General features: G+C 46.2%; 1 long non-coding RNA gene across 4 annotated transcripts; it reads left to right on the forward strand.

Moving 5' to 3' along the window:
• Positions 1-12,029: 12,029 nt before the first annotated feature.
• Positions 12,030-23,199, forward strand: LOC108348435 (uncharacterized). 4 transcript variants are annotated; one of them, XR_005494825.2, is made up of 4 exons: positions 12,034-12,173; positions 12,442-12,474; positions 13,749-13,917; positions 17,409-23,199. It is a non-coding gene; the product is annotated as an uncharacterized LOC108348435 (long non-coding RNA). The 4 variants fall into 4 exon arrangements; XR_005494826.2 differs by lacking the exon at positions 17,409-23,199 and adding an exon at positions 14,604-14,733 and having other exon boundaries at positions 12,072-12,173; XR_001841724.3 differs by lacking the exon at positions 17,409-23,199 and having other exon boundaries at positions 13,749-14,225.
• The last annotated feature ends 309 nt before the right edge of the window (positions 23,200-23,508 follow it).

The raw sequence follows: 23,508 nt of genomic DNA on the forward strand, positions 1-23,508 counted from the left end.
GTGGGAGGAGACACAGGCTGTCAGTAGGATATATCAGCCTATTCATTCCTCTTTTGTATTGGAAGACTTCAGCAAAAGTATAAAATGGGCTGTGCAGGGCCTCCTCAGATCCTCCCTTTGGCTTTGGAACGGACTCTCACACAGCTATCTGTCCATGTGGCAAAAGAAGACCACACATCAGCAAATCAGAATTCAAGAATTCTGCTTCTCTGTCCGGGGTTGGCAGGGCAGAGAGTAAGTATACAGCAAGGCTGGAAGTCTTGGGGTCAAGAAGAATCTGGGTTTGCCCCCTGAATCTACAATTCAGAGAGTAAGTCAACTTGGTCAAATCTTTACCTGTTTCTGCCTCTGTAACATGAGCATTGACAAACTAGTATGTACCTGTTGACAAACCAGCATCTTTGCTGGGTGGTGTTGGCACTTGCCTTTAGTCCCAGGGCCAGGGAGGTAGAGGCAGGTGGATCTCTGTGAATTCAGAGCCAGACTGGTCTACAGAGTGAGTTCCAGCACAACCAGGACTGCACAGAAGCCCTGTCTCAAAAAAAACAAAACGAAAAAAAAACCAAAACAAAACAAAACAAAAACAAAAAACAGCAGCAACAACAACAACAAATTCAGCATCTTCAGTGATGGGGAAGGTAAAAAAAAAAATTGTAGAGGATGGTACGGGATGGGTGAGCGGGTCTCCAAAGGAGGTCACAGACCACACTCTCTGGGGGCTCTACTTTACAACTTAGTTATTGGGGTCTTAGTCCATCTACAGGGAGTCAAGGTAAGGACTTCAGAACTTGTGCAGTAGGGGTGTGGATCAAAGAAAGGCGTGTGATCCTGAGGTGCCCGAGTCCTAGGTTTATGTCTCCACACTGTGATGTAAGACAAGTTGCTGCCTCTCTGGGTCCTCGATGCCGCTGCTGGATAAGGGGCTTATGGCAAGGACTACCAATGTGAAAGTATCAGGCACCACAACATGGGAAGTAGTATGCACCAAGCCGCTGGGGATCACCAGCGAAAAGGAATGGTGACTTCTGGGACTAATGTAGAAATGGGAAGGGCACAGATGTCCTCACTGTCAACTCTAGTGGGAACAATTTCACCGTGAGGGGCAAACAGTACAGACATCTGTTGTGCTTTGAGTGGGAAATAGCCCCCACAGGATTGTGTAATCACCTGATCCACCGTGGATGGTGCTGTTTAAGGAGGTTGCTGAACCTTGGAGACACGACGACTAATTTTGGTGGACACATAGCTGTAGGCGTAAGCTTTGAGTGATCTCAGCCAGCCCTTCCTCTGGTCTATTTTGTTGTTTTCCTGAGCAGGAGAGAAGAGAGCAGACCATGCATACTCCTGCCCCCTGGAGCCACCATGCCTTCCTTCTTGGTCATAATGGACTGTATGCTCTCAAACCATGAGTCAGAATAAAGCCTTCCTCCCTCAAGTTGCTTCTTTCTAGATAATTGGCCACAGAAGGGAGAAAAGGGTCATCTCCTGAGAGCTAAGGTACTCTACTCAGGCAGCAGACACGTTACATTCTATGCCATCAGAAATCAACAGTCAAGGACAGAAATTTCCCCTGAGCCCGCAAGCATCATCAGAGCCATTTCCCTGAGGAGATGTGTCTGTCAGTCACAGCCAAGGACATGTGTCTGTCAGTCACAGCACAGACCCAGTGGAGTCACTTCCCTTGATTTCCTGGGAAGCAGAATGCCGGAGACCACGAAGGAGTATCACAAACCATCAAGTAGCGCCAGTTGGATTCTCAGAAGCTAACCTTTTCCTTCCTCGAGGGGGTAAAAAAAAAGACAGACTGTCTTTGCTTTTCTTCTTCTGATTTCTTTGTGGCCAAGTATAAAAAAAACAAAGTCAGGTTCACCATGGACCCCATCTGCTGGCTGCCAACTGGAATAGGCTGGAGAGAAAATGAAGCCCTGTCTTCTGATTGCTTTATTGGTTTGACATAAAAATATACATCCAGTTGTGCTTAGTGCCACACACCTATGATTCCAAAATTCAGGTGGCTGAGGCAGGGGAAGTTCAACCTGGGCTTTCTGGTGAGATCATTTGTCACAAACAAAAACAAACAAATCAAGCCAAGTAAGGTAAGGGCTCTCCCTTCTCCCCTCTCCCCCCTCCCTCTTCCTCCACTTCCCCTTTCCCTTCCCCCTCCCCTCTTCCCCCTCTCCCCTCCCCTCTTCCCCCTCTCCCCTCTCTTCTCCTTCCCCCTCACCCCTGCCCCTCTTCCCTCAGCCCCTCCCCACTCCTGTTGCAGGAGGAGGAAAGCCTACTTCCTCACAGGCTTGGGACTCCCTCCCTCTCCCTGGCCTGCCTTGCTAGAGGAGGCTGCCAGCTGCTAACAGAGCCTCTATTCACCTCTGCCTCTGAAGATCAACAGAGCATTTCCCTATTGCATGCTCGGGCTCACAGACACCAGGTTCACAAGGAGTTAGTTTCTTAAGGGCAGATTTCTTCAACTTCTATTTCCTTCTCTCTTGCTGGTGCCCAGCCCCCACGTCCTCGTGACTGAACGGGAGTCTCTGTGGCCAAGCTTTTCTTGGATCGAGTGAATCAAGATCAATAAATATCTGTGCCCAAGCATGACTTGCCCTGGCGCCTCACTGTGTTCTGGAACAAGAGCTCTGGCTGTGTGCAGCAAGCAGCCTCCGTGCAACCTGAACTGTTACACACGTCTGAGTTGTGTGGGGAAGCTGGGCAATCAGAGGGACATGACCCTTCCTGGGTGGAAATGAGCCCAGAGGACACCCTCCCAAGGGGGATTACTGGTCTCCATTTTCAGGCCATGTGGCTGAAAAATTCATTTTAAGGCTCATGGATTATCTCAGGTGTAGCTACAAGACGCGTGTTTATCAAAGTCCAGCACGGTTCTGTGAAAGATCAAAGGGGACACCATCTCCACGTCCGGCTCTACTCCACTCTTCAAGCCGTTCTCCCACCACATTGAATCCAGAACCTTTTTTGGATCAGCATCTCTGCAGCCCAGAACTCCCTACGCATCCCAAGCTTGCCTCAAACCGTCCAGCTTCCCGGCTAGGATCAAAAGCGTGAGCCACCATCCTGGCTCTGACTGGCGCTTAATCCTCATTTGACTTAACTTTTCAGCAACATTTTTTTGATTGGTCTATCATTCATCCTTTGTAAATACTCATTGTGTTTCCAAAGGGTCCCTGGAGAGCATGGGGAAGACTTCTTTCTTTTACCACCAAGCCTATATCCCCCTTATTGGTTGAACTGGGAGTGTGTGCATGCTGGTGGCTCATGTCATGCTTCTCTACATACCTGCCCTTAGGTTATCATGTGCAAGCAATTGGCTTTAAAAGTCGTCACTCCCCGTTAATCATTTCAGCCCCCACCTTTCACACAGGCCCAGTCAAAAGCAGCAGGCACATATCCATCTGGAGTCTCAAACTCAACATGACCTCAAAGCAATTGGATGCTCCTCCCTCCCTCTCTCCCTCCCCCTCTCCCTCTCTTCCTCCCAAGCACAGTACTCAACTCTCCTTAAACTACACTCCTCTCTGTTCTCTTTCTTTGCTTTATCTGTGTCTCACAATAATCAGTTATTTCTTCACTTGTTCCTTGCCCATCTCCCCTGCCAAACTGTAAGCCATCCAAAAGAACAAGCCAGAGCATTTGATCCTCAGTCCCATGACCCACCCACTCCAACAAAAAGTGCCTAGTAAATAAATAGATAACACTGACTTTTGCACTGGTTTTCTTCCCAGTTCTCGTAAGAACAATAAAGGCATATCTGCCACATTGCCTCAACACATGGGAAGTTTTCTTCTTTTAAAAAAAAAAAAAGTTACAGTCCCAGAATCTTGGCAAAGCAGTGTCTTAGAGGAATTGAATCAATGTGCTTTATTTTCATTGTATTTTAAAATAAAGTTCCTTTCTACTTATGGGAAGTATTAATGGTTTCCTATTTATACTTGCGGCATAAAGTTCCCTTTCAACTTTATTTACATAGGCAACGGCAGTGAATAGGTTTTAAAGACTGTATTAAATAAATAAGGCAAAGTTGGACTTCAGTACAGGGTGACCAAAAGTAGCTGCCTGAGACTGCCAAGAAGCTAAGGACCAGACACTCTAGTCTATCCTGTGGGCTCACACATTCTCCTCAGTTTATAATCAGTTACACCCTTTTATAGCCATCAAAACTTGAATGTATCACAAGCCAAAAACTACATTTAATTTACCCAGGTTACTGAACATCTTAGCTGGTCTAGCCTGCGTCCAACAGGCTCAGAACACTTCCATTAGCCTAGGGCGAACAAACTCATCCAACACAGCTTATTTTGTAACACAGGATCAAGTGCCCTGTGTGACTTACCGAGTGCTGGGCTGAACGTGAAAGGCAGAATGTCTGTAACCGATACACTTTCACACTATTGTAAAGGCAAGAGCTCTTGTCAAGTCATCAAAAATCACAGCGTGTGACTCAGCCGGCATCATCTTAGTCACAAGTACATGGAGACTGACCAGCCACCGCCCCGGCCTAACATGCATGGAGCTGTGTGGACATGTGCAACACCCGAGGAGACCTGGCTTGGGTTTGTCCTCAGACATACCTGACGCAGGAAGGGCCGTACCCTCCTGCCGCCACTCACCAACACACCTCACCAGGTCGCCCTGTGGACACAAGCAATCTCCAGGAGGCTGGGTTGCTAGACTCGCCTGACGACAGCTCAACCTTATTTTTCAAGTTGGGGGTCAGCTCCACTCACCGGCTGCAAGGACGTCTCCCTGGTAACACGGTATCTGATGCTTTCTGGGCTTTCCCCATGATGCATATACCATACAAGAGAGCTGACAAAGGCTGCTGGCTGACTCCTCACCAATCTCTCCCAGATTCTCTAAACGGAAGACTTGCCCACAGATCCATTGAGTCCAACCATGTATAGTAATAGAGTTGAGAAAACCAAAGGCTGTTGGGACCTCACTGTGGGCTATAGGCTCTGTCTGTCCAAGGGATATATCTGGGGTATATTGACTTTCTGGGGCTCTGTAGCAAATAAGATCTCGTGGACTATAAAATCCAACCAAAGTACAGGCTGTGCCACTGAAAGCAAAGGAACCAGCAGCCATGCAAATGAAGGCCTCTTTCCAAAGCCAAGCAGCCAGCACCAATTAAGCACTAGCGCCAGTCAATCCAGGCATCATCCAGGTATCCTCCAGGGCAGAGGATACTGCAGAAGAGCAAGAGTGAAAGGCACAGCGCCTACAGATGAGACGGATCAGCAGAGCAGACACCAAGGGTGGAGCACAATAAGGCAGATGGAGTGCAAACAAGCCAAGATGGTCCTGCCTTGCTCAAGATACAGGTGTAGTGACCAGCCAACAGAGGAAGCACAGGATACATTGAACATGCCGGGTACAGGGAACACTCAGGATGGCTACCTTCTCACCCTGTTCAGAGTACAGCAACCTGGCCCCTCAGAGGAATGGCTAGCTCCCTCTTTATGGGCAGACAGTGGGCAGATGGATGTTTTCTAGATACGAGTTCTCCCCAGTTAGCAGGTAAGCTGAACTATGGCACAGGCACCTCTCAGTCCTCGTTGGATTCCCCAATTATGACTACTGCAAACTGGAGCGATGAACCAACAGAAGAAAGCCAAGGGACCCTTTGAGCCTTCACTCCTCTTGGGCTTTTACAGAACACAGGCTGAGAAAGCACAAGGTGGCCCTCCATTCCCTCCAGGCTTCATTAAGCACCTCCACCCCAGGCGGGTGGTGTGCTGTGACATTCTTGCTAATCCCAGCCTGTTGAGTGGCAAGAGCTGACTTTCCTGGGGCTCACGTCTAAGAGGAAGAGCTGTTTCTCAGACCTCATGATTCAAAAGCATCCCTAAGAAGGATAGGTAGAAACCGAGGCCAGATGGTTGTAGAGGACCCAGACGCCATGTTCCCAGCTTGTACCTCCTCATGTGACGTAGCATAATGTATTCACTTTTGAGTCACACTGCTGCCTGGATCACTAATTGATCCTTTTGTTGATGAGTAACATTATTTATGTGGACCAACATCATAGACCTAGCTGTTTGCCTATGGAGAGGCATTGAATGGACTCTAGTTTCAGTACCTGTGACCCAAATATCTATAAACTCTTCGTATGGGATTTGACTTTGTTTCTCTTAGGTGAGCATCTCAATTCAGCAGAAAGCTGTCAAGAAGCAGACCTGTTGCAAATACTCACCCAGCAGTGCCTTCTTTCACGTCCTCATAACGCTGAGATGCTTGGGAATCTGTGTAGTGTAGGACAGAGGTAATAAGTGAGCATGTGAATTCCATATACACCCACATCATTGTAGGCATTTAAAAACTTTTTATGTGCATGAGTGTTCAGTCTGCATATGTGTGTGTTCATGACTGTTTAGTCTGCATATGTGTATGTGCACCAAGTGAGTGCCCAGTGCGTGTAGAAGCCAGGAGAATGGAGCAAATGTCCTGGAACTTGAGTCATGGATAGCTGTGAGCCACCTTGTGGGTGCTGGGAAATGAACCTAAGTTCTCTTAGGAGTGCACTGAACCATTAAGACATATCTTCAACACTGGTTGCAAGCATTTAAGAAATGTTCTATATGAAAACCACAATAACATTTTCCATAAATGATGATTAAATTCGAGTTACTTGGAACCTCGTTATTGGAGGGGCCATCACTGGGATCCAGAGCTGGTGCTGCTGTGATTGTGTAATTAAACGATACATTGCTTTCTAGAGTGATGCTGTTGTTTTGTATTGCTACCTCAAAAGAGAATTTTATCTGTGTTACATCCTCACCAGCCCTGGTTGGAGTCAGTATTCTTTCCAGAATGTTTGTTGTGTGTAGTGAGCATTTCAGTCTTTTTTTTTCCGACTTATTGTACATTGCTGCTTGTTTGTCTTTGATTAGTTTTTGAGCAAATAGAAGCCTTCCTACCTATACACCCCAGAAAAAGTATGATGAACTGCAGTGAATCCAAACCCATCATTCCACATACCTGATCACTTTCTCCCAGTCAACGTTGTGGCTAATGAGAGGACACTCTATAATTCGATGGACCCATATTAGGTTCATGTCACTTTTCAAGAGTCACCACATGACCCTAGATCTGTTACTCACACTTTCTGACCTGCATAGAATACAGAGTATGAGCCTAATCCCAAGAGTAAATGTGGATGTTCCTCAATTTACAATGGGTGCATTCTGGTAAGCCCTCTGTAAGTTGAAAACACTATAACATATATTTGACACTTCAAATATCATAGTTAGCCTAGCCTACCATAAACATGCTTTTTATTCTCTTTGGCCTGCAGCCCACACCATTTAACATTGTCTACTTTATGTAAAGAATGGAACAACATAGATATTTTTATTGAATACTGTGCAGAAATAGTGGTGAACAGAAAGAAGGGTTGTGAAGATTTGCTTCACTGTAAAGTTAAGGATATGTTAAGCTGAATCATGGTAAATTGGGGTGCATTTGTAACCAGATCTCACCCTTGTTAGTCAATCCTAAATGATCTCTGCAATGGGCACACCAGTGTCTGCCTCTGAGGCCCCACTGTGCACACTAAGTGTGACCATGGCAGAAGGGTGTCTGCAATGGGTGAGCAAATGCACATTAATTGTGGGACTCTTCCTCCTCTGCACTTGGCAAGCTGCAGGGGCTGGCAGTTGGTGTGGAAGGGCAGCTGGTGGTGAATCCTGCCTGCCTCAGAGGGGTTGGAAGCATGAGTGTTCCTAGAAAACGTTCCAGAGAAACCAGCTGGTTGTCCCTTTGCTCTGGCTAACCCTATGTCACCTTGACACAACCTAGAGTGATTTAGCAAGAGGGAACCTCAATTTAGACAATGCACCCCTCGGATGGGCCTTCAGGTGAGCTTATGGTGCATTTTCTCCATTGACAATTGTTGTGGGAGGTCCCATTACAGTGTGGGTAGTGTCAGCCCTGGGCTGGTGGTCCCAAGTGCTGTGAGAGGACAGGCTGAGCAAGTCATGGGGAGGAAGCCAGTGAACAGCACTGACCTGTCTTTCCTCATTGGTGAACTGTGACATTGAATTGTAAGATAATATAATCCCCTTTCCCCACAAGTTGCTTTCAGTTCTTAGGTTTCGTCACAGCAATAGAAACCCTAGTAAGAGTCTTCTTCACCCACGTCTGATGAAGGCACCAGCTGACCAGAGACTGATTTTGAAGATGTCCTTGGCAGAGACTCCGGACTGAGAAAGGAATAAGCATGTGGGTTGGAAAGGAAGCAGAGCCACAGAGGTAGGAAGGGACAAGGAGAGGCTTTACAGGAGACGGGAGTAGGAACCATGCTCCATGGAGGGGGTCCCTTGCTGGGAATCCTTGGAAAACAAGTATATTACAGTGAGCTAGAGAAACGGAATAGAATGACTATGTATTAAAAGAACATTCATTAGATTGGGTTACATGATAGGGTAACTCAACAATAGCTGTCCTTTGCACCGGAGAGGCTAAGGGCCAGTACCTGCTCAAGCCACAAGGACAGATGTCTCAGCAGTTTCAACCTGGTACTGAATAAAAGTCTAGAAGGTTCCTGGAGGGTCACTGGTCTTGAGTTCTTGGAAGGCTGGGTTGTCTGCATTTCAACACCAGCAGCAGAAGACTGTAGCAGCTGTGTCAGAGACATCAGGGTTGACTCACCAGTGAGACCGGAAGGCTTTTTCCTTCAGTCTCCTTGTGTCTGGGCTGACTCTGGAAGCTGCAGTCCACGTTACCACTTTAATTAATGTGATAAAGAAATATTCCTCGTAAGTGTGGCTTGCCTCCTCGTTGACTCCAGAGCCAGTAAAGTTAACAAGCGAAATTAACCATCCCAGTGGGTGACATCATCATCTGGCAGTAGCATCTGGAGTGGTGTACCACCTGGTAGGATAGTACTGTAATGACTTCTTATGACCAGAGTCTAGCAGCCCCAACCATTTTCTGGGATAATCCAGATGGAAAGAAGAATTAAAGGTGTCATCGAAAAGCTCTCCACAAATTACCATAACCCACTCAGGATGGTTTGTAACACACAGGCATGAGCAAACAGCTGTCTGAATGCTTCATTTCCACTCTGAGACCAGGTTGATGATAATTCAGCAATGAGGTCAAGTATTGCGCTGGCAACATGAGACTTGCTCTGGGCTTCTGAGAAGCTGAATGCTTTGCTGGATAAATTAATTAAAGTGAAAAGCCAGTACACAGCCACAAAGATCTTACATCTCCAGCAGTATCTAAGGACAAACTCCTCTCTGTGTTGGGTAAAGGGATGGACTGGCTGTAAGGATAAGCTATTGGGTGAAGGCAAGGCTTGACAGCAGATGGGTGAGTGCCTCTGTTGTCAGGGAACACATCCAGTTCAGACTTCAGCGCTCACACCATCTAGTTAACTTCTGGTGAGGGCCTCGTGTTGTTTTATGCAGAGCACAGTGCAATGGAACAGTTCTCAGGCCTGGAGATACAAACAGTCCAAGTGCATTCTAGCAGCACGCTCTTGGGGCAATTCAACGATTGTTTTTCTCATAGGGTAGAGTTCTTCTTAAAGGCCCAACACCCCTTAATACTATTATTACATCAAGTACATTTCAGTGTAAGTCCAGATAGTATAGGGAATCTCTCATGAAATTTATTTGGTCTGTCCTTTGCCCTACGCAACCTGGGTATGTCAAAGTCAGTGTAGAGAAAAAAAGGGCTTAGGGCTCTTTTGGGGTAAAAAAGAATCAGTGTTCTCCTTTAAGGGAAGAAAGTTTTACCTGAGGTACAGAGACAACTTACTCAACCTCCTATGCTACTCCTGGAATCTAAAAACGGTGACAGGAAAAAAAGGCTCTCTGGGGACTCACTCGAGGTAGATCGGATGGGTGGGTTCACACATGTGGATGGAGATAGCCCTCCAACACCTCAGCTGTGCATACCAGTGATCCTAAAGCTATGGGGATAGGAGCCATGGATGAAGCCAGGGCTCGAAAAAGGGGACACAGTGACACTGAAGAGGGAGTCATCAGTCAAGATTGAGATGAAAACAGGCTTAGCATCCACAACGTAGAAGCAAGGACTCCTTTGGACCACCAAGAGATTGTGTGGGCACCCTGAGGCTCAGCGGAGGTGTTAGGGGTTCAGTGGTGAGCCCTCAGGAATGTTGTGAGTTGGGCTAGAGCCAGACTGCACTGAGCTGCAGTTGTTAAAGTCCATTCCCTGGTCAGGCCCCCCAGGTGGACTCTGTTCTCTGGGATCAGGTCTCTATCACTGTGGTCCTGGGGAGGGATGACCTGCAAGCAGGGAGGCACCTGAGGGCCACCTTGTCTTTCCTCATGTGGGAGAAGGAATGTTCCTTCCCTGACATCGGTGAGGATGAATGCTTTACTTTAAAGATCTGTGTTTGGAAAAGACAAGGTTTCATGGCATTTCTGCCTGAGTATCCCATTTCTGGGAATCGAGCCAAAGTAAATAATATCAAATAGAAGACAAGCTTTGTGCACGGAGATGTTTATTTCAGTGGCTCTTACCTAAGTGCGAAATTGCAAGCAATATCAATACCCACTATGGGAGAGGGGACTACGAACATTCTCTCATAATCCACCAGAGTACCGATTCAGCCACTAAAGTGCTGCTTACAGGTTCCATAACAATTCAGGGAGAGCCTTAAAATGAATGAAAAAATGGGCAACTATATTGTACATGGCATAAGAATCTGCAGTTACTTTTAGTATCCTTAGGGGACTCGTTCTTAGACCTCCCCAAATATCCCAATCCACAGATACTTATTGCTCAGATGTAGTGTAGTACTTAAAAATATCTGCACACATTCTCCTATAGACTTTGTATCATCTCTACAAGACTTCTACCATCTAATACAATATTAATTCTATGTAAGTCATTATTATACTGCACTACTTAGGAAATACTAACTCCACCTACACACACACACACACACACACACACACACACACACACACACACACACACACAGTCCGCACATGCTCAATGCAGACATCCTTTTTTTTTTTCTTTTTCCTTTTTTTCGGAGCTGGGGACCGAACCCAGGGCCTTGCGCTTGCTAGGCAAGCGCTCTACCACTGAGCTAAATCCCCAACCCCAACAGACATACTTTTAAAAAGTGCTTCCCACCTGAGGATGGTTGAATCCATGGGTATGAACTCAACGGATATACAGGGCTGGCTACAAAAATAAACTCATGGTTCTATAGCTTTAGAGGCTCCTTAAGTGGTCAGAAAGTCTAGCTGCCTCCCCACATCTAAACAGACACATGCACACGCCCCAGAAGATTCTCCATTAAGTGTGGTTGCTGAGTGTTCTAAGCCAATGTGATTGTCCTCCTGACACGTTAGCAAACAGAGGATGTATGGCAGGCCCTGATAGTCGGTATAGGATATGCTGTGCTACATTGAGCTGCTGAGTCTCGGAGGCTTCAGGCCTTGTGTGCTGTACTCCTTGTTCGGGTTACATGGTCATAGCAAGGAGACTACAGGCCCTGGTTCTCACTGTCTGTGAAGAATCCAACCTACTGGATGTGGAATGTTGTGGGTTCCCTCTACAGACTGCGGACTGGTGGAAGATATAGGATGGAGATATAGGTGGGGTATATGAATAGGACATTAGAAGAAACTCAAATCATCTCCACTCAGATTCCACTGGTCACATGGTCTCATTTCAGAAGGAGTCAGTCTGTCTGTGATGTGAAGAAGATGGCAACTGGCCAACTCTGTTGGCTAGCTAGGGTCCTTTTGTGGGCCACATGCCACTAAGAAGGTTCTTTGGAAATTTTTTTTTAGGTTCTAGGGGCTCAACTTGCCACTCTCTGCTCCGACCACCACCAAATAAAGGTAGTGTTGTGGGGTCACTGGCTCTCCAGTTTACCAAGCAGGTGACTCACCCCTCAACGCTTGTCTTTGCTGTCAGCTTCAAGGTGGCAACCTTTACTGTCCACAGGATTAGTCTCCCTGAGGTCATAGTTGCACAGTTTTCATAGCCATTATTAGGCCATGAGGCTGGGCAGGGCCCATACCCAGAGAACTCTACCCAGAACCCTCTCCCTCTCCCCCTCCCCCTCCTCTTCCCCCCTTCCCTTTTCCCTCCCCCTCCCCCTCTGGATCTACCGATACTCTTCTTGGATAAGCCAGTCATTCCCTAGAAAGGACACATCAGAGGTGATGAGGATTGAGTAACTGAGTTTTATTTCACTTCTGTCATTGTTAGAATGACACGAGAGAGCCCAAGGAGCCCCTACCTTCTGCATGAGTGCATTTTCATGTCTGTGGCTGTGTTTCTCCCAGCATCTCTCTTCTTCTTTCCCGTGTGGCTGCTTCTGTCTCTCTTCATCTGACTCTGCCTCACCTTTCTGTTTCTCTTTCTTTTGCATGCATCCTTCCCACTTCTGTCCCATAACCGTGAAACCTGCGAATTCTCTTGTCACAGCTCGTGAGTTACAGATTACCCCTGCCTGTCAAGGTACTGGAATTAGCTCCTGTCTCCCTTCCTGGGTTTCGAGCTCCATGGGGAGCAGAGGGGTGGAAGTTTCTTTGTTTGTTTTGGTTGAATTGCTGTGTTATGTGCTCCATGGCTTTTAAAAAATCACACACTTAACATCTCAGTTTCCAAGAGTCAGGATTCTGAGCACAACCTAGATGGATTTTCATCCAGGACCAGAGTATCTCTGGGTTGAAATCGCGTTGTCTGTGGAGAAGGTCTAATTTTACATTCACCAGGTGGCGGGCAGGATTTAGTACATTTTGGCTATAGCTGAGGCCATTCTCAGCTGGAAAAGTGCCCTCAGTCCATGGCCACACAGACCCTTCCGCAGACAGGAGAGTCACTGCTACATCTTCATTTAGAGCTCACCCACTGAGGTCAGACGCACTCTGAATATCTCCACCTTTTACTAACTCAAAGTCAATGCATTAGAATTTAATATCTTCAACCCCCTTCTTTTCAGGGGTGGGGAAGGAGAGTGCAATCCAAACCCAAGAGTGACCCTGTATTACAGTCATATAGATCTTGTCCCACTCAAAGGATGTAGCAATTATAAAATGTGCACATCTGGGCCTGGAACCTCCAGACAACTTTACGATTCTATCCAACGTTAGAGTCCTTTCTTCCATGCCTGGCCCTCCAACTAGAGAAGAGTCAGCTATAGGCTACGGTTTTTCTGGGAGAGTTCCTTTTCCTTGTTTGGAGGTTCGTGGTCAGTGTGTGTTGGGTGGGGGGCTTCAGCGTCCCTCAAAGGAGACGATTGGAGCAGACAGGGCTTCTGACACCCAGTCCTACTGTCCTGTTTGGCTTCCAGATGGACAAAGGACAGATATCTGGGACCAGGGTCATGCCACACACAGAGGACCAACTGCTTTCAAAACTCAGGGACAGCCACACCATTTCCCTCAACCATAAGAGGTAGTAGAGACTGTGGGGCTGGGAAGTGACTGCTGCTGAGTATGGGGCCTTGGCAGCTGATGTAGAGCGTCAGGAAGGTACCCAACCCTCTTTGCAACCAGACCTCATGCCTTCTATCCACTGGGGCTATCTCTTAGGTGATCTCATGAAAACCCTTCACTACCCTGACAGTATCACTTCCACTCAGATATCACAGACCAGAGGCCAGAATTCATGGCCTGATGAGAGCTGAACGCTTGCCTGGGAGCTGAAACTCAGCTCCATCTGCCAGAGGCTGTGCTAAGGTTGGAGCCAAGGAACTTAGACTCTATTCATTTCTCTTACTGTTGATCTAGGCAAGACACTGCACCTGGCCAGGCCTCTGGGATTGGATGCAGAATAAAGAAGAAGCCTGTTGGGGAACACAGAGCTCTAGAGTACCAGGCCCTGTATCCCTGAGGATCATCATGTACATCTGTGTGGCATCAGCCTGCTCGGCATGGCTTGGGAGAAGCTGAGGCAGAGGTCAGGTGGACTGAATACATGATTATTCACCTTCTGTCTGTTCAAGTTGCCACACCTCTCACCCTCACAGCCATGACAGCCTCTCTCCATCAGGACAGTCAAGCACAACCCCAGAACCAGCAGGCTAAGTGGCTGTCCAAGGCCAGCAGTCTGATTTTGTCCTATCCCTGTTCTGAGTCTCCACTGCCCAGCTAGTATGTATAACAAGGGGGGACACATAAGTTCGTGGGACCACCTTGGGGATGCCAGATCTGCTGTCCAGTTCTAATACCTACCTTGTTGCCTGAACACTATGTGACTTTGGATAAGTCTAATTGTGTTATGTGCCTTAGTTTCCCCACCTCCAAATGGAGAAGTTAAGTGTGCTCTAAAACACCATTATGTAGCCTGAGATCTGGGAATGAGCCTCTCTACATCCGAGTTAATGCACTATGACGTCAGATAAATTAATGGAGCATTATCCAGTATCCAGATACTTAGAGCTCCTCCCCAATTTACCCACTAGCTTGGAAATCTCTATCTCTATGGAAAAGCATCTAGGTATTTAACTAGGTAGGCTGGACATCAAAAAATACCCTCACTAAAGACAACTTCCGGCTGGAGCCGGATGATCACCTGACCCTCTCTGGGACAGAGAACTTGGGGCCTAAAATTTGAATTTCATTTTTGGTCATTTCTTTCTTCAGTCAGGGCTGACTGTCTGCCACCTGCATTGCAGCCTTTAGACTGCCCCAAGAAGACTATGCAGGACTTGTCCAGAACTGTGAGGAGATACAGTTGACTTGTGGTGCAAAATAAAGAACCACAAATTTCACCCTGGATCCTGGGTCCTGGGTCCTGGGTCCTGGGTCCTGGGTCCTGGGTCCTGGGTCCTGGGTCCTGGGTCCTGGGTCCTGGGTCCTGGGTCCTGGGTCCTGGGTCCTGGGTCCTGGGTCCAGGGTCTTGGTAGCTTTGCTGGCTTTGGAGTTGAGAGACAACAACTTGTCTCTTTAGCCACAAGTACTCTTTGGCTTTGCAAAATGGAGTCAAAGAGACCAGTTTCTCAAAGGTAAAGTCAAAGTGAACCAATCTAGAATGGACAGGATGTTATTGACTGGCTTGTGGCTCTGAAAATTTCAGATGTTGAAGGCTTAATCCCCAGCACCATCACACAGGGCCTTTAGTGTGGTGATTACCTAGAATGGGGCAGTACTGATGAGTGCTTGCCACATATGACTAACGTCTTTCTAAGAAGAGGAGGTCAGGACACAGGCACAGAGACATATGATTGTGTGGACACTCACTGAAGCTATAAGCTTACCATCTACAAGCTTAGGGGACTTAGGAGATACTTTGTAGACACCTCGATGTTGGCCCTACTCACCAGGGCCACAGGTTGGTTTGCAGCAGGAGCTCGCACTCCACCCTTACTGTTCTGCTGTGGACACTCCATCCACAGACACAGCCTGGAAAGCCAAGGCCCAGCCTATGGCCTGCAGTGCCTGTGCCCAGCACAGGAGAACCACTGGGACTCAGGCTGTTAAGTTGACAATGTGCCACTATGAACTTGTTTTCATTGTAGGTGACACTGCTGAGAGGCTGCGAGTGCCGCCAACCTGTCTAACATGATTCCGCGAGAAATGTTGACTCTAAATTACAAGGACTTAATTTTTCCAACCACAGCCAGGCAGTAAAGGACTCTCTAAAATGACAGATGGAAAGTTCGGTTAACATGTTTATCTTCTGGCTCCGAGGGCCTGGCCCCTGAGTGATGCTCAGACTGGCCAACCCTGGGGCATGGAAGATGCTATCCACATGCAGTCCAACACACACACAGACACACACAGACACACAGACACACACAGACACACACACAGACACACACACACAGACACACACACACACAGACACACACACACACAGACACACACACAGACACACACACAGACACACACAGACACACAGACACACACACACACAGACACACACACAGACACACACACAGACACACACAGACACACAGACACACACACACAGACACACACACACAAACACACACACAGACACACAGACACACACACACAGACACACACACACAAACACACACACACACACACACACACACACACGTACGCACACACGCACACACCCCTCAGACTAAACTGAAGTTTATGTTACCATGCCTTTCTATGAACCAACTAGCTATCTGTCTCCCTCTCAGGACAGTCAAGTGGATTGTCCTGGGGGAACAATGGCCAGGTTTTATTCCCAAGATAACAAGTCACAAGAGCTTTAACCTGTTCATCTACAGAATGGTATTTTAAAGCTTCCCCTCTGGGCACTCTGAAAGATACAAGAAACAGAGTTGTAATTATAACAGCTGAGATTCTACATAGTCTTTCTCCAGCTCAGCCCTGAACAGTGGAGGTTGTAGTGGTCACAGGGCCTTCTGGAATTTCCAAGTGCAGCTCTTCATCCCTAATGTATGTCCCTGGGGAGATCTGCTATGCAGAGATGCTGACTGTGAGGACGCAGTGCTGCCTAGTTGGCAAAGTCTATTGTTGCTAAGCTCGGGGTCCCCTGTAAATGTCCAGATGGCAAGCTTTAGCCATCCTGGAAAGGTCATTAGACTATTCCAGTTGGTTATCTCTGAGAGAAAGGACATTGGCACACCTCAGTATCTTCCTGAGAGTCCGTTAATGTTCATTTAGTAGCCACATGCCCCATCATTGGCTCTGCCTCTGCCTGGCCTGGTTTATCAGTTCTATGGAGAGTTACAATCCAGATGCTTGGAACCGCTGAAGGAGTGAGTTACCACTATGGCAGTCAACTGAAGTTCATAGCCCTGGCCTCTGTCAAAGGAGAAATCATCCCTGTGAGGCTCCTGCCCCTTCTCCCACATCCTTGCAGCAGGCAGGAGACATATAATGTGCACAAGGCCACATTCCCCTGAGAGATCTGTTCCATAAAAAGGGCTTCAGGCCATCATCCAAGGCCACCGCTCTCTTCAATGCTGCCACTGGGGACTGAGTAGTCACAAGTCCAGTACCTGATATGAGGAGTTGGAGGCCTGTCAGTAACGTGGGGCCGTGTTGGTCACGAAACTCCCGTGGCCAATGAGGCAATATCACTGCAATTCTCTGGTGGGAGGAGCCCAAGGACAGAATTTAGGTTCAAACCCCAAGAGGAGGGGAGAATAATTGTGCATAATGTTTAACATTAACTTGTCAGAATCTACACTCACCTAGAAGACAAATCTCTGGGCATAAGTGTTTGTCTCTAGATCATGTTAATTGTGGTGAAAGGCACAATTCCAAGGGAAGGGTCCCCAAAGTGAATGAAAAGGAAAAAATGGGCTAGACACTGACATTCATTTATCCCAGCCCCAAGGCTGTGGATGTGCTGTGACCAGCCGCTCTACACCTCTGCTATCATGACTACCTACCATGAGGGACTACATCCTTGAACCTCGAACAGTCCACTCAAATAAACCCTTCTTGATTTTGTCATAGGAAAGAAAAGTGACTAACACAGGAAAATGGTACCAAGAAGTGAGGCTATTGTTGTAAAAAAAAAAAAAACCTAATAATTGACCTCAGGTATTTAGAACTGCTTTGTCGAAAGAATGTGAAAAAAGTTGAACTTTTACCTAAAAAATAATCTAGAATGGTCTGAGATTAATGGCTCATTCTGATGGGAGTTTGAAAAAACCATAATCTGGGAAGAAATGTGGAAAATGAAGGTCCAGCTTACGAAGTTCCAGAGGGGAACGAGGATTCTCCAGGGGACTGGGTTAGAGGCCATTCAAGTTATACTTTGACAAAGAGTGTGCCTTCGCTCTGTTCTTGCCATCTTGAGATGTTAACTGAGGTCTGATACAGACAGAAGGGACTGATTTATTTGGAGGAAGAAGTTTCAAGACAGGAGAGTATTTTGTCTGTGCCATGGCTGCCACTCTCAGTACAAAGAGAGAGAACAGAAAGTTGTGGCTTCGAGCTGCTGTTGGGCTTATTAAAGAGATGAGCACCATCAACAAGCAGCCTGCTCGGCACTGAGTCAACAGAAAAGGTTCCCCATAAACAAGACTCCATCCATCAAAGACTCCACCTTGTGGAAATCTAAATTCATTTGAAGAGAGAGAACATGACCCGAGAATGCCACTGAAGGGGCTCCATGCTCAAAAACGATTTCCTAGGAAACTGGTTCTCTAGGGTCATCCGTAGAAGGCACACAGAGGATTCAGCAACTATGGTCCAAGGGAGGCAAGCTACATCTTGAGTAGACAGTAGAACTTGGCAGCATCACCCATGTAATGTTGACTTTAGAGGCATGAGTAAAGGGGTGGTGGGTACTTGTACCAAGGTTTCAGAAGTCTACTGAAGACAGGCAATGTGTGCAAGAGTTGGGTTTCCTGAAAGGTGAACCTGGGAAGACACTGCTTGAAACCAGAAGGCGAAGCCTAACTTGCAATGGAGGTCCCAAGATAGTGGAGAATTGAAAATGCCAGGACTATGGAATGTCCACTTGGGAAAGTTACATGTATTGAATAGAGCCAGCCCAAATGAGAGGCTGTGTACACTCTGGGTAGCAAAGCTGGGCGTTGAGTCTAACCAGGTGCTTTGGATACCAAATGATTCTATTATTATCCCCAGATACTGGAAATGGTAGGATTTGATGTTACCCATGCTGGGGTTTGGTCTTGCTTTAGTCTTATTATTAATTATTTTAATATTATGGGTTTGTATGATGTGTGCAGGTGTAATATGTATATTTGTACATACTTGTGTGTGTCAGTGCAAGCACAGGCATTGGTATGTTTGTGGACATTGGAGGATAATCTTGGGAATCAGTCATTCCTTGCCTTCCCTGTCATTTAAGACAAGATCTCTGGTTCACTGTTATTCTGGCTGGTTAGCCTCTGAGCTTCCGGACAGCCTCTAGTCTGCAATTCCCATTTTGTCACAAGCATGCTGAAACTGTGGTGTGCTTTACGTGAGTCGAGGGATCCAAACTCTTCCTTGTTATGTGCATCGAGAGTTTTATCCTCGGACACATCTCTCAAGCCCTGGTCAATACTTCCTTACCATGCCTCGATTACTCCCTTTTGAAATGAGAATGTTTACTTTGTGCCATTACATGTTAGAAGAGTATAATTGTGTGAGTGTGTGAGTGTGTGTGTGTGTGTGTGTGTGTGTTGTAAGTGTTGTTCGTTAAAGGGATGGCCTGAGTCTCAGAAGAGATTCTGCACTTGCATTTTCAAACAGACTCATAGCTATTAAACACAAGGGAACTTTTGAAGTTGAAGTGAATGCATTTTGCATTATGAGGTGTCCATTAGACAGTGGGAACAAGGGGAGAAAGACCATGGTTTATACACGGTACTTTTGGCTGTCAAGTTGAAGGAAGCAATACAGCTTTTGAGAGTTAATATTGCAAACTTCAAAGGATCTACTGCCATGTCCAGCACTGCTCCAGGAGCCAGCATGGATAGGGTGTCCCAGGAATGAGCAGACAGACCAACACAGACAGAAAGCTGGGATTGCGTGTTGGTCTGGGCGCTTTGATGGAGACATCCTAACACCTCTGGAAGTTCAGTGTGCTTATTATATATAGTTGAACAGAGAGACAGGGTTATTAATACAAAATGAGGAGGGGTTATTACATACAGATAAACAAGGAGGCAGTTTACACTACACAGCTGGCTCAAGGAGACAGGTCCAGCTAATGTGAGCTAGGAGAAGTCTCTCTGGGAGAGGAGTCTACATCCTATACACATCTGGGCAGAGAAAGGGAAGGTATATATTTTCTACACACACTATCAACGTCTACACATGGACCAGGAGATGGGACTTTGCCATTTCCTTCTGAATCTGAAGGTTCAGGTCCTTGACATGGCAGAGCCCATGTCAACAACACAGATTCACTTAAGACCTTACATACTAAGGACTTCCTCTGCTCCCCACAATCTAGAATTATCTAGGGGACAAGACTTGAAACATTTCTATGAGGGAGTTTTTAAGTTAAGTTAATTGAGATGGCAAGACTCATCCTAAATGTTGGCAGCTTCATCAACACTGGGCTTGTTGTCCAGGGAACACAGCTGAGAACCTTGCCCAGTGCAGAGGGGATATCTGTCTGTCTAGATTTGGACTGATCTGATGGGTGACAACAAGAACAAGTTTGACAAGTTGTTGTGACAAGTCTGATGAATATTTCTTGCTGTTCCTACGTGGCTTTTGGCATCGTTGGGACTTCCTCACAAGATAGCCACTGTAGAACATCAAGGCTCCAGCACTGCGACCTCAGGAGATATGGAACAAAATAAAACGGTGTTGCCCCTTTTGAGAGTCAAGGGGACATGAGTCCCGGCTATCCATCTGAAGGTGTCCAAGTTACACTAAAACAAAACTTGTAGAACAGATGGTGCTGAGGTACTCTCTTTGAAAAACACACCTTGCCACGGGATGACTAGCAGAGAGATACAACATGTGTGTACTCGGTGAAGTTTTCTACTCTTTCCATGTGCAGAATCTCCCTGCTCCACACACCCTTTCTTCCAAACCAGAACTGTGCACAGAAGGCCAAAGGCTTCTACAGCTGACTGCACACATGGCTCCTATGACGTGCTCAAGGACCACTCTTTTGCAAGCGTGTGACCTTGTTAATATTTTAAATATGGCGGCCCAAACCCTGTGAGAAGGAAACTATTTTCCATCTTTACTTCAGGGTGCTGATTTCCTGGATCTTGATCTGAGTTTAACAGCTAGAAGAAGAACACTAGGTCCTGGACCCTGTCAACAAATTCCTTCCAGCCAAGAACACACAGCTTCCACTTGGTTCACCTCTGGAGGAATCTGGGCAAGCACAACAGAGACCCTGTATTTCAACTCAGCATCTTCAGCACATTCAACTGGAATGAATGTCACACGTTTTAGAGAGAGGACCTATTTCATTCAAGGCATGCACTGTAAAGAGGGGAACCGAAATTGACCTTTCCTTTTATTCTGAACATCTCAGCTTAAGTAGGATGCTAGATGTTAAAAGTTTATTTATTAAACACTTTTTAAGAAATTACCATTTCCGTTGGTCCTATCTCTTTAAATTGAGATGAAGCCAGGAGGCTGCATGTTGAGCTCAACTGCAAACAGGGTCTCACTGTCCTCAGTCTAAACAGAAGGGAAAAATTCATATAAGCACCCAAAAAAGCATTTGATTATTTTTTTCTTTAAGTGCAAATAATATTTTTGGCTAGTAGAACATTAAGGACAGGCTTTTGCCTTTAGCAAATAAAACTCAGTTCAAGACTCAGGCCAGACTCACCACCAATTTAGACTCTTTTAAAATTCTTATGACTTGTTTGAGCCCTTCCAGACCATTGAAACTGGTCTGGAACCTTTGGGTAACATCTGGAAGAAATGATGTTGACCAATGCCAAAAACAACATTTAAATATCTATCGTCCAGCCGAAGCTCTGGGAGGGAGACGCTCTGGAGAAGGGGTGGAAATCTCAGACCCTTTTATTGGCTTGGAGAACAGCCTGACCTCTCACGCATCCTGTGATGACTGATGTCATGTAGCCGGGAGGTATGTTCCTCCAGTCTCACTGTTCTCTGCCATCCCTGTCAGATGTGAGCAGTGGAGATGCACAAAGATGCTCTCCTTTCTGGCGTTTGAGCTTTTCTGTAGCGCTGCGAATAGAACCCAGGCCGTCGCCTATATGAGGCTATCTGTTCTTCTTTTAGATAGTTCCAGGCCAGAGAAAGTATCTCTTTTTCAGAGATTCTGTGATGATCTTATAGCCATTAGCTTTTCTGGGACTTCTAAAAGGGCAATGTGCCTTCAGCTAATGAAGCCCAGAAAGAGAGGCTGGAGAAACTCAACATCTAGGACATAAAGCAGACTGAACATGAAGTGTGCCTGGTTTTAGCACCCTTGTCCCTAGTTGTCTTCAGTTTGTGCCTGAGGACATCCCCAGACAGGTAACTCGCTGCTTCCCAAACTTCTGTTCCATTAGAAGTCTTTGCTAGGCAATTCTTTCTAATACTATCTCAGAACACTGAAATACGAAAGACAGAACCAGGCTGAGGTCTTCTTGCTCAAGTGTCCTGCGTATATTGTACCCCTCTCCTTAATTCTTATAGCATACCGGACCAGTCCATAGAACAGTCTTAGATCCAGTGCGCTGTGCATATGAGCCAAGGGGCCTGGGGAGAATCTGGGACCATGTCTCAGGATTGTGAGTTGAAGGCAAATGGAAGGGTTTCTTTCCACAATGTTGTGTTACTTGATGGGTCTTAGAGTAAAACACAAGTGGTCTGGGAGTTCTCTTGCCTTTGTCTTTAGTGTTTAGGTCACACAGGGCCTTGGAGGTCCCTGCACAGATGTCCCAGAAGCCATCAGTAAGTCTTGGTTAGAGATCCATACAACTCAATTACATTGTGAGGGAGTCGATTGGATGCTGTGAAAAGAACTGGATTTAGGAGGTAGGGAAAGGAAACAGGAATTACAAGTCTGTCACGCTTGTCTGGGTAGGAGAGGATGTGGTCCAGAAAAATCATGATCTGATCGAGAACACAATGATTCATATATCTAGATGGTGCCACCTGGATGCAGAGTGGTCATGGGCAGAGCATGGGTTAGTCTGCGGGGTCCTAAGAACAAGGGCAGTAAGAATGTGAGTAGCTATAGAAATGAAAGATTTATTTTAAGGAAATGGTCTTGCAAGATAATGGAGTCGGGGAAGTCCCAAGACCTACAGTTGGCAAACTGGAGGCCCAGAGGAGCCAAGAAGCAAGAGTCAGAGACCGAAGGCCTAGAAGAACTGGGAATAAAGAATTAAGTCTCATTGTTCTTATTAAGTAGAAGAGTATTTATGTGTAGAGTCCTATTTTTCTATTGAACATGTGTTTATTTGCAAAGCACAAGTGGCAGTTTTCACTATCTCTGTAGATAAGAAAAATAAACAGCAGGAGAATAAACAAACTAGAGCAGTCTTTCCCAGTGCAAGTGCTATAGTATAAAGTGTGTAATGAGGAGTTAGGAGAGAAGTTAAGCAATCAATTGCTCTGTGATCTTACACAGTAACCAATTAAACAGAAAATTCCACAGAGTGTTGCATTCATCTTCCCAGAGATGATTAATTAGCCAAATACTACACACACCCATCTCTCATCTCTCGGTCCATGGAACCTCAAGATGACCCTACTAATTAGAATGCAATATTGATAAGACATGCATATGCTTCCAATTAATATTTGAAGGCCGGGCCAATTTATCATAACGACAGGACAATAGTCTAGGTGCTGCCAGCCATAAGAAAATTTTTTTAAATACATCATTTCTGGGAAAGACACCAAGTTTCAAAACACGAGCTGTTTGAATTCTGATTTTGAAAGGCAGAGGCTTAAGAGTCAGGATGCAGCAAATAGAACTTCATTATCAAATGGAATGCAGCCAACGGTTTGGTTTGCATCCCTCTAGACATGAAGACCTGACTTAGATCAGAGTGCCTTCCCTGCTCTCTGCTTCCAAAATGGCACACACCTAGTTTGGAGTCTGCTAGGATTTTTAATGTCTGGTAGAATTACTAAAGTCCAAGGTGAGTATAAAAAC

The sequence above is a fragment of the Rattus norvegicus genome, chromosome 16 (genome assembly GCF_036323735.1).
Source record: "Rattus norvegicus strain BN/NHsdMcwi chromosome 16, GRCr8, whole genome shotgun sequence".
NCBI classification, from domain to species: domain Eukaryota; kingdom Metazoa; phylum Chordata; class Mammalia; order Rodentia; family Muridae; genus Rattus; species Rattus norvegicus.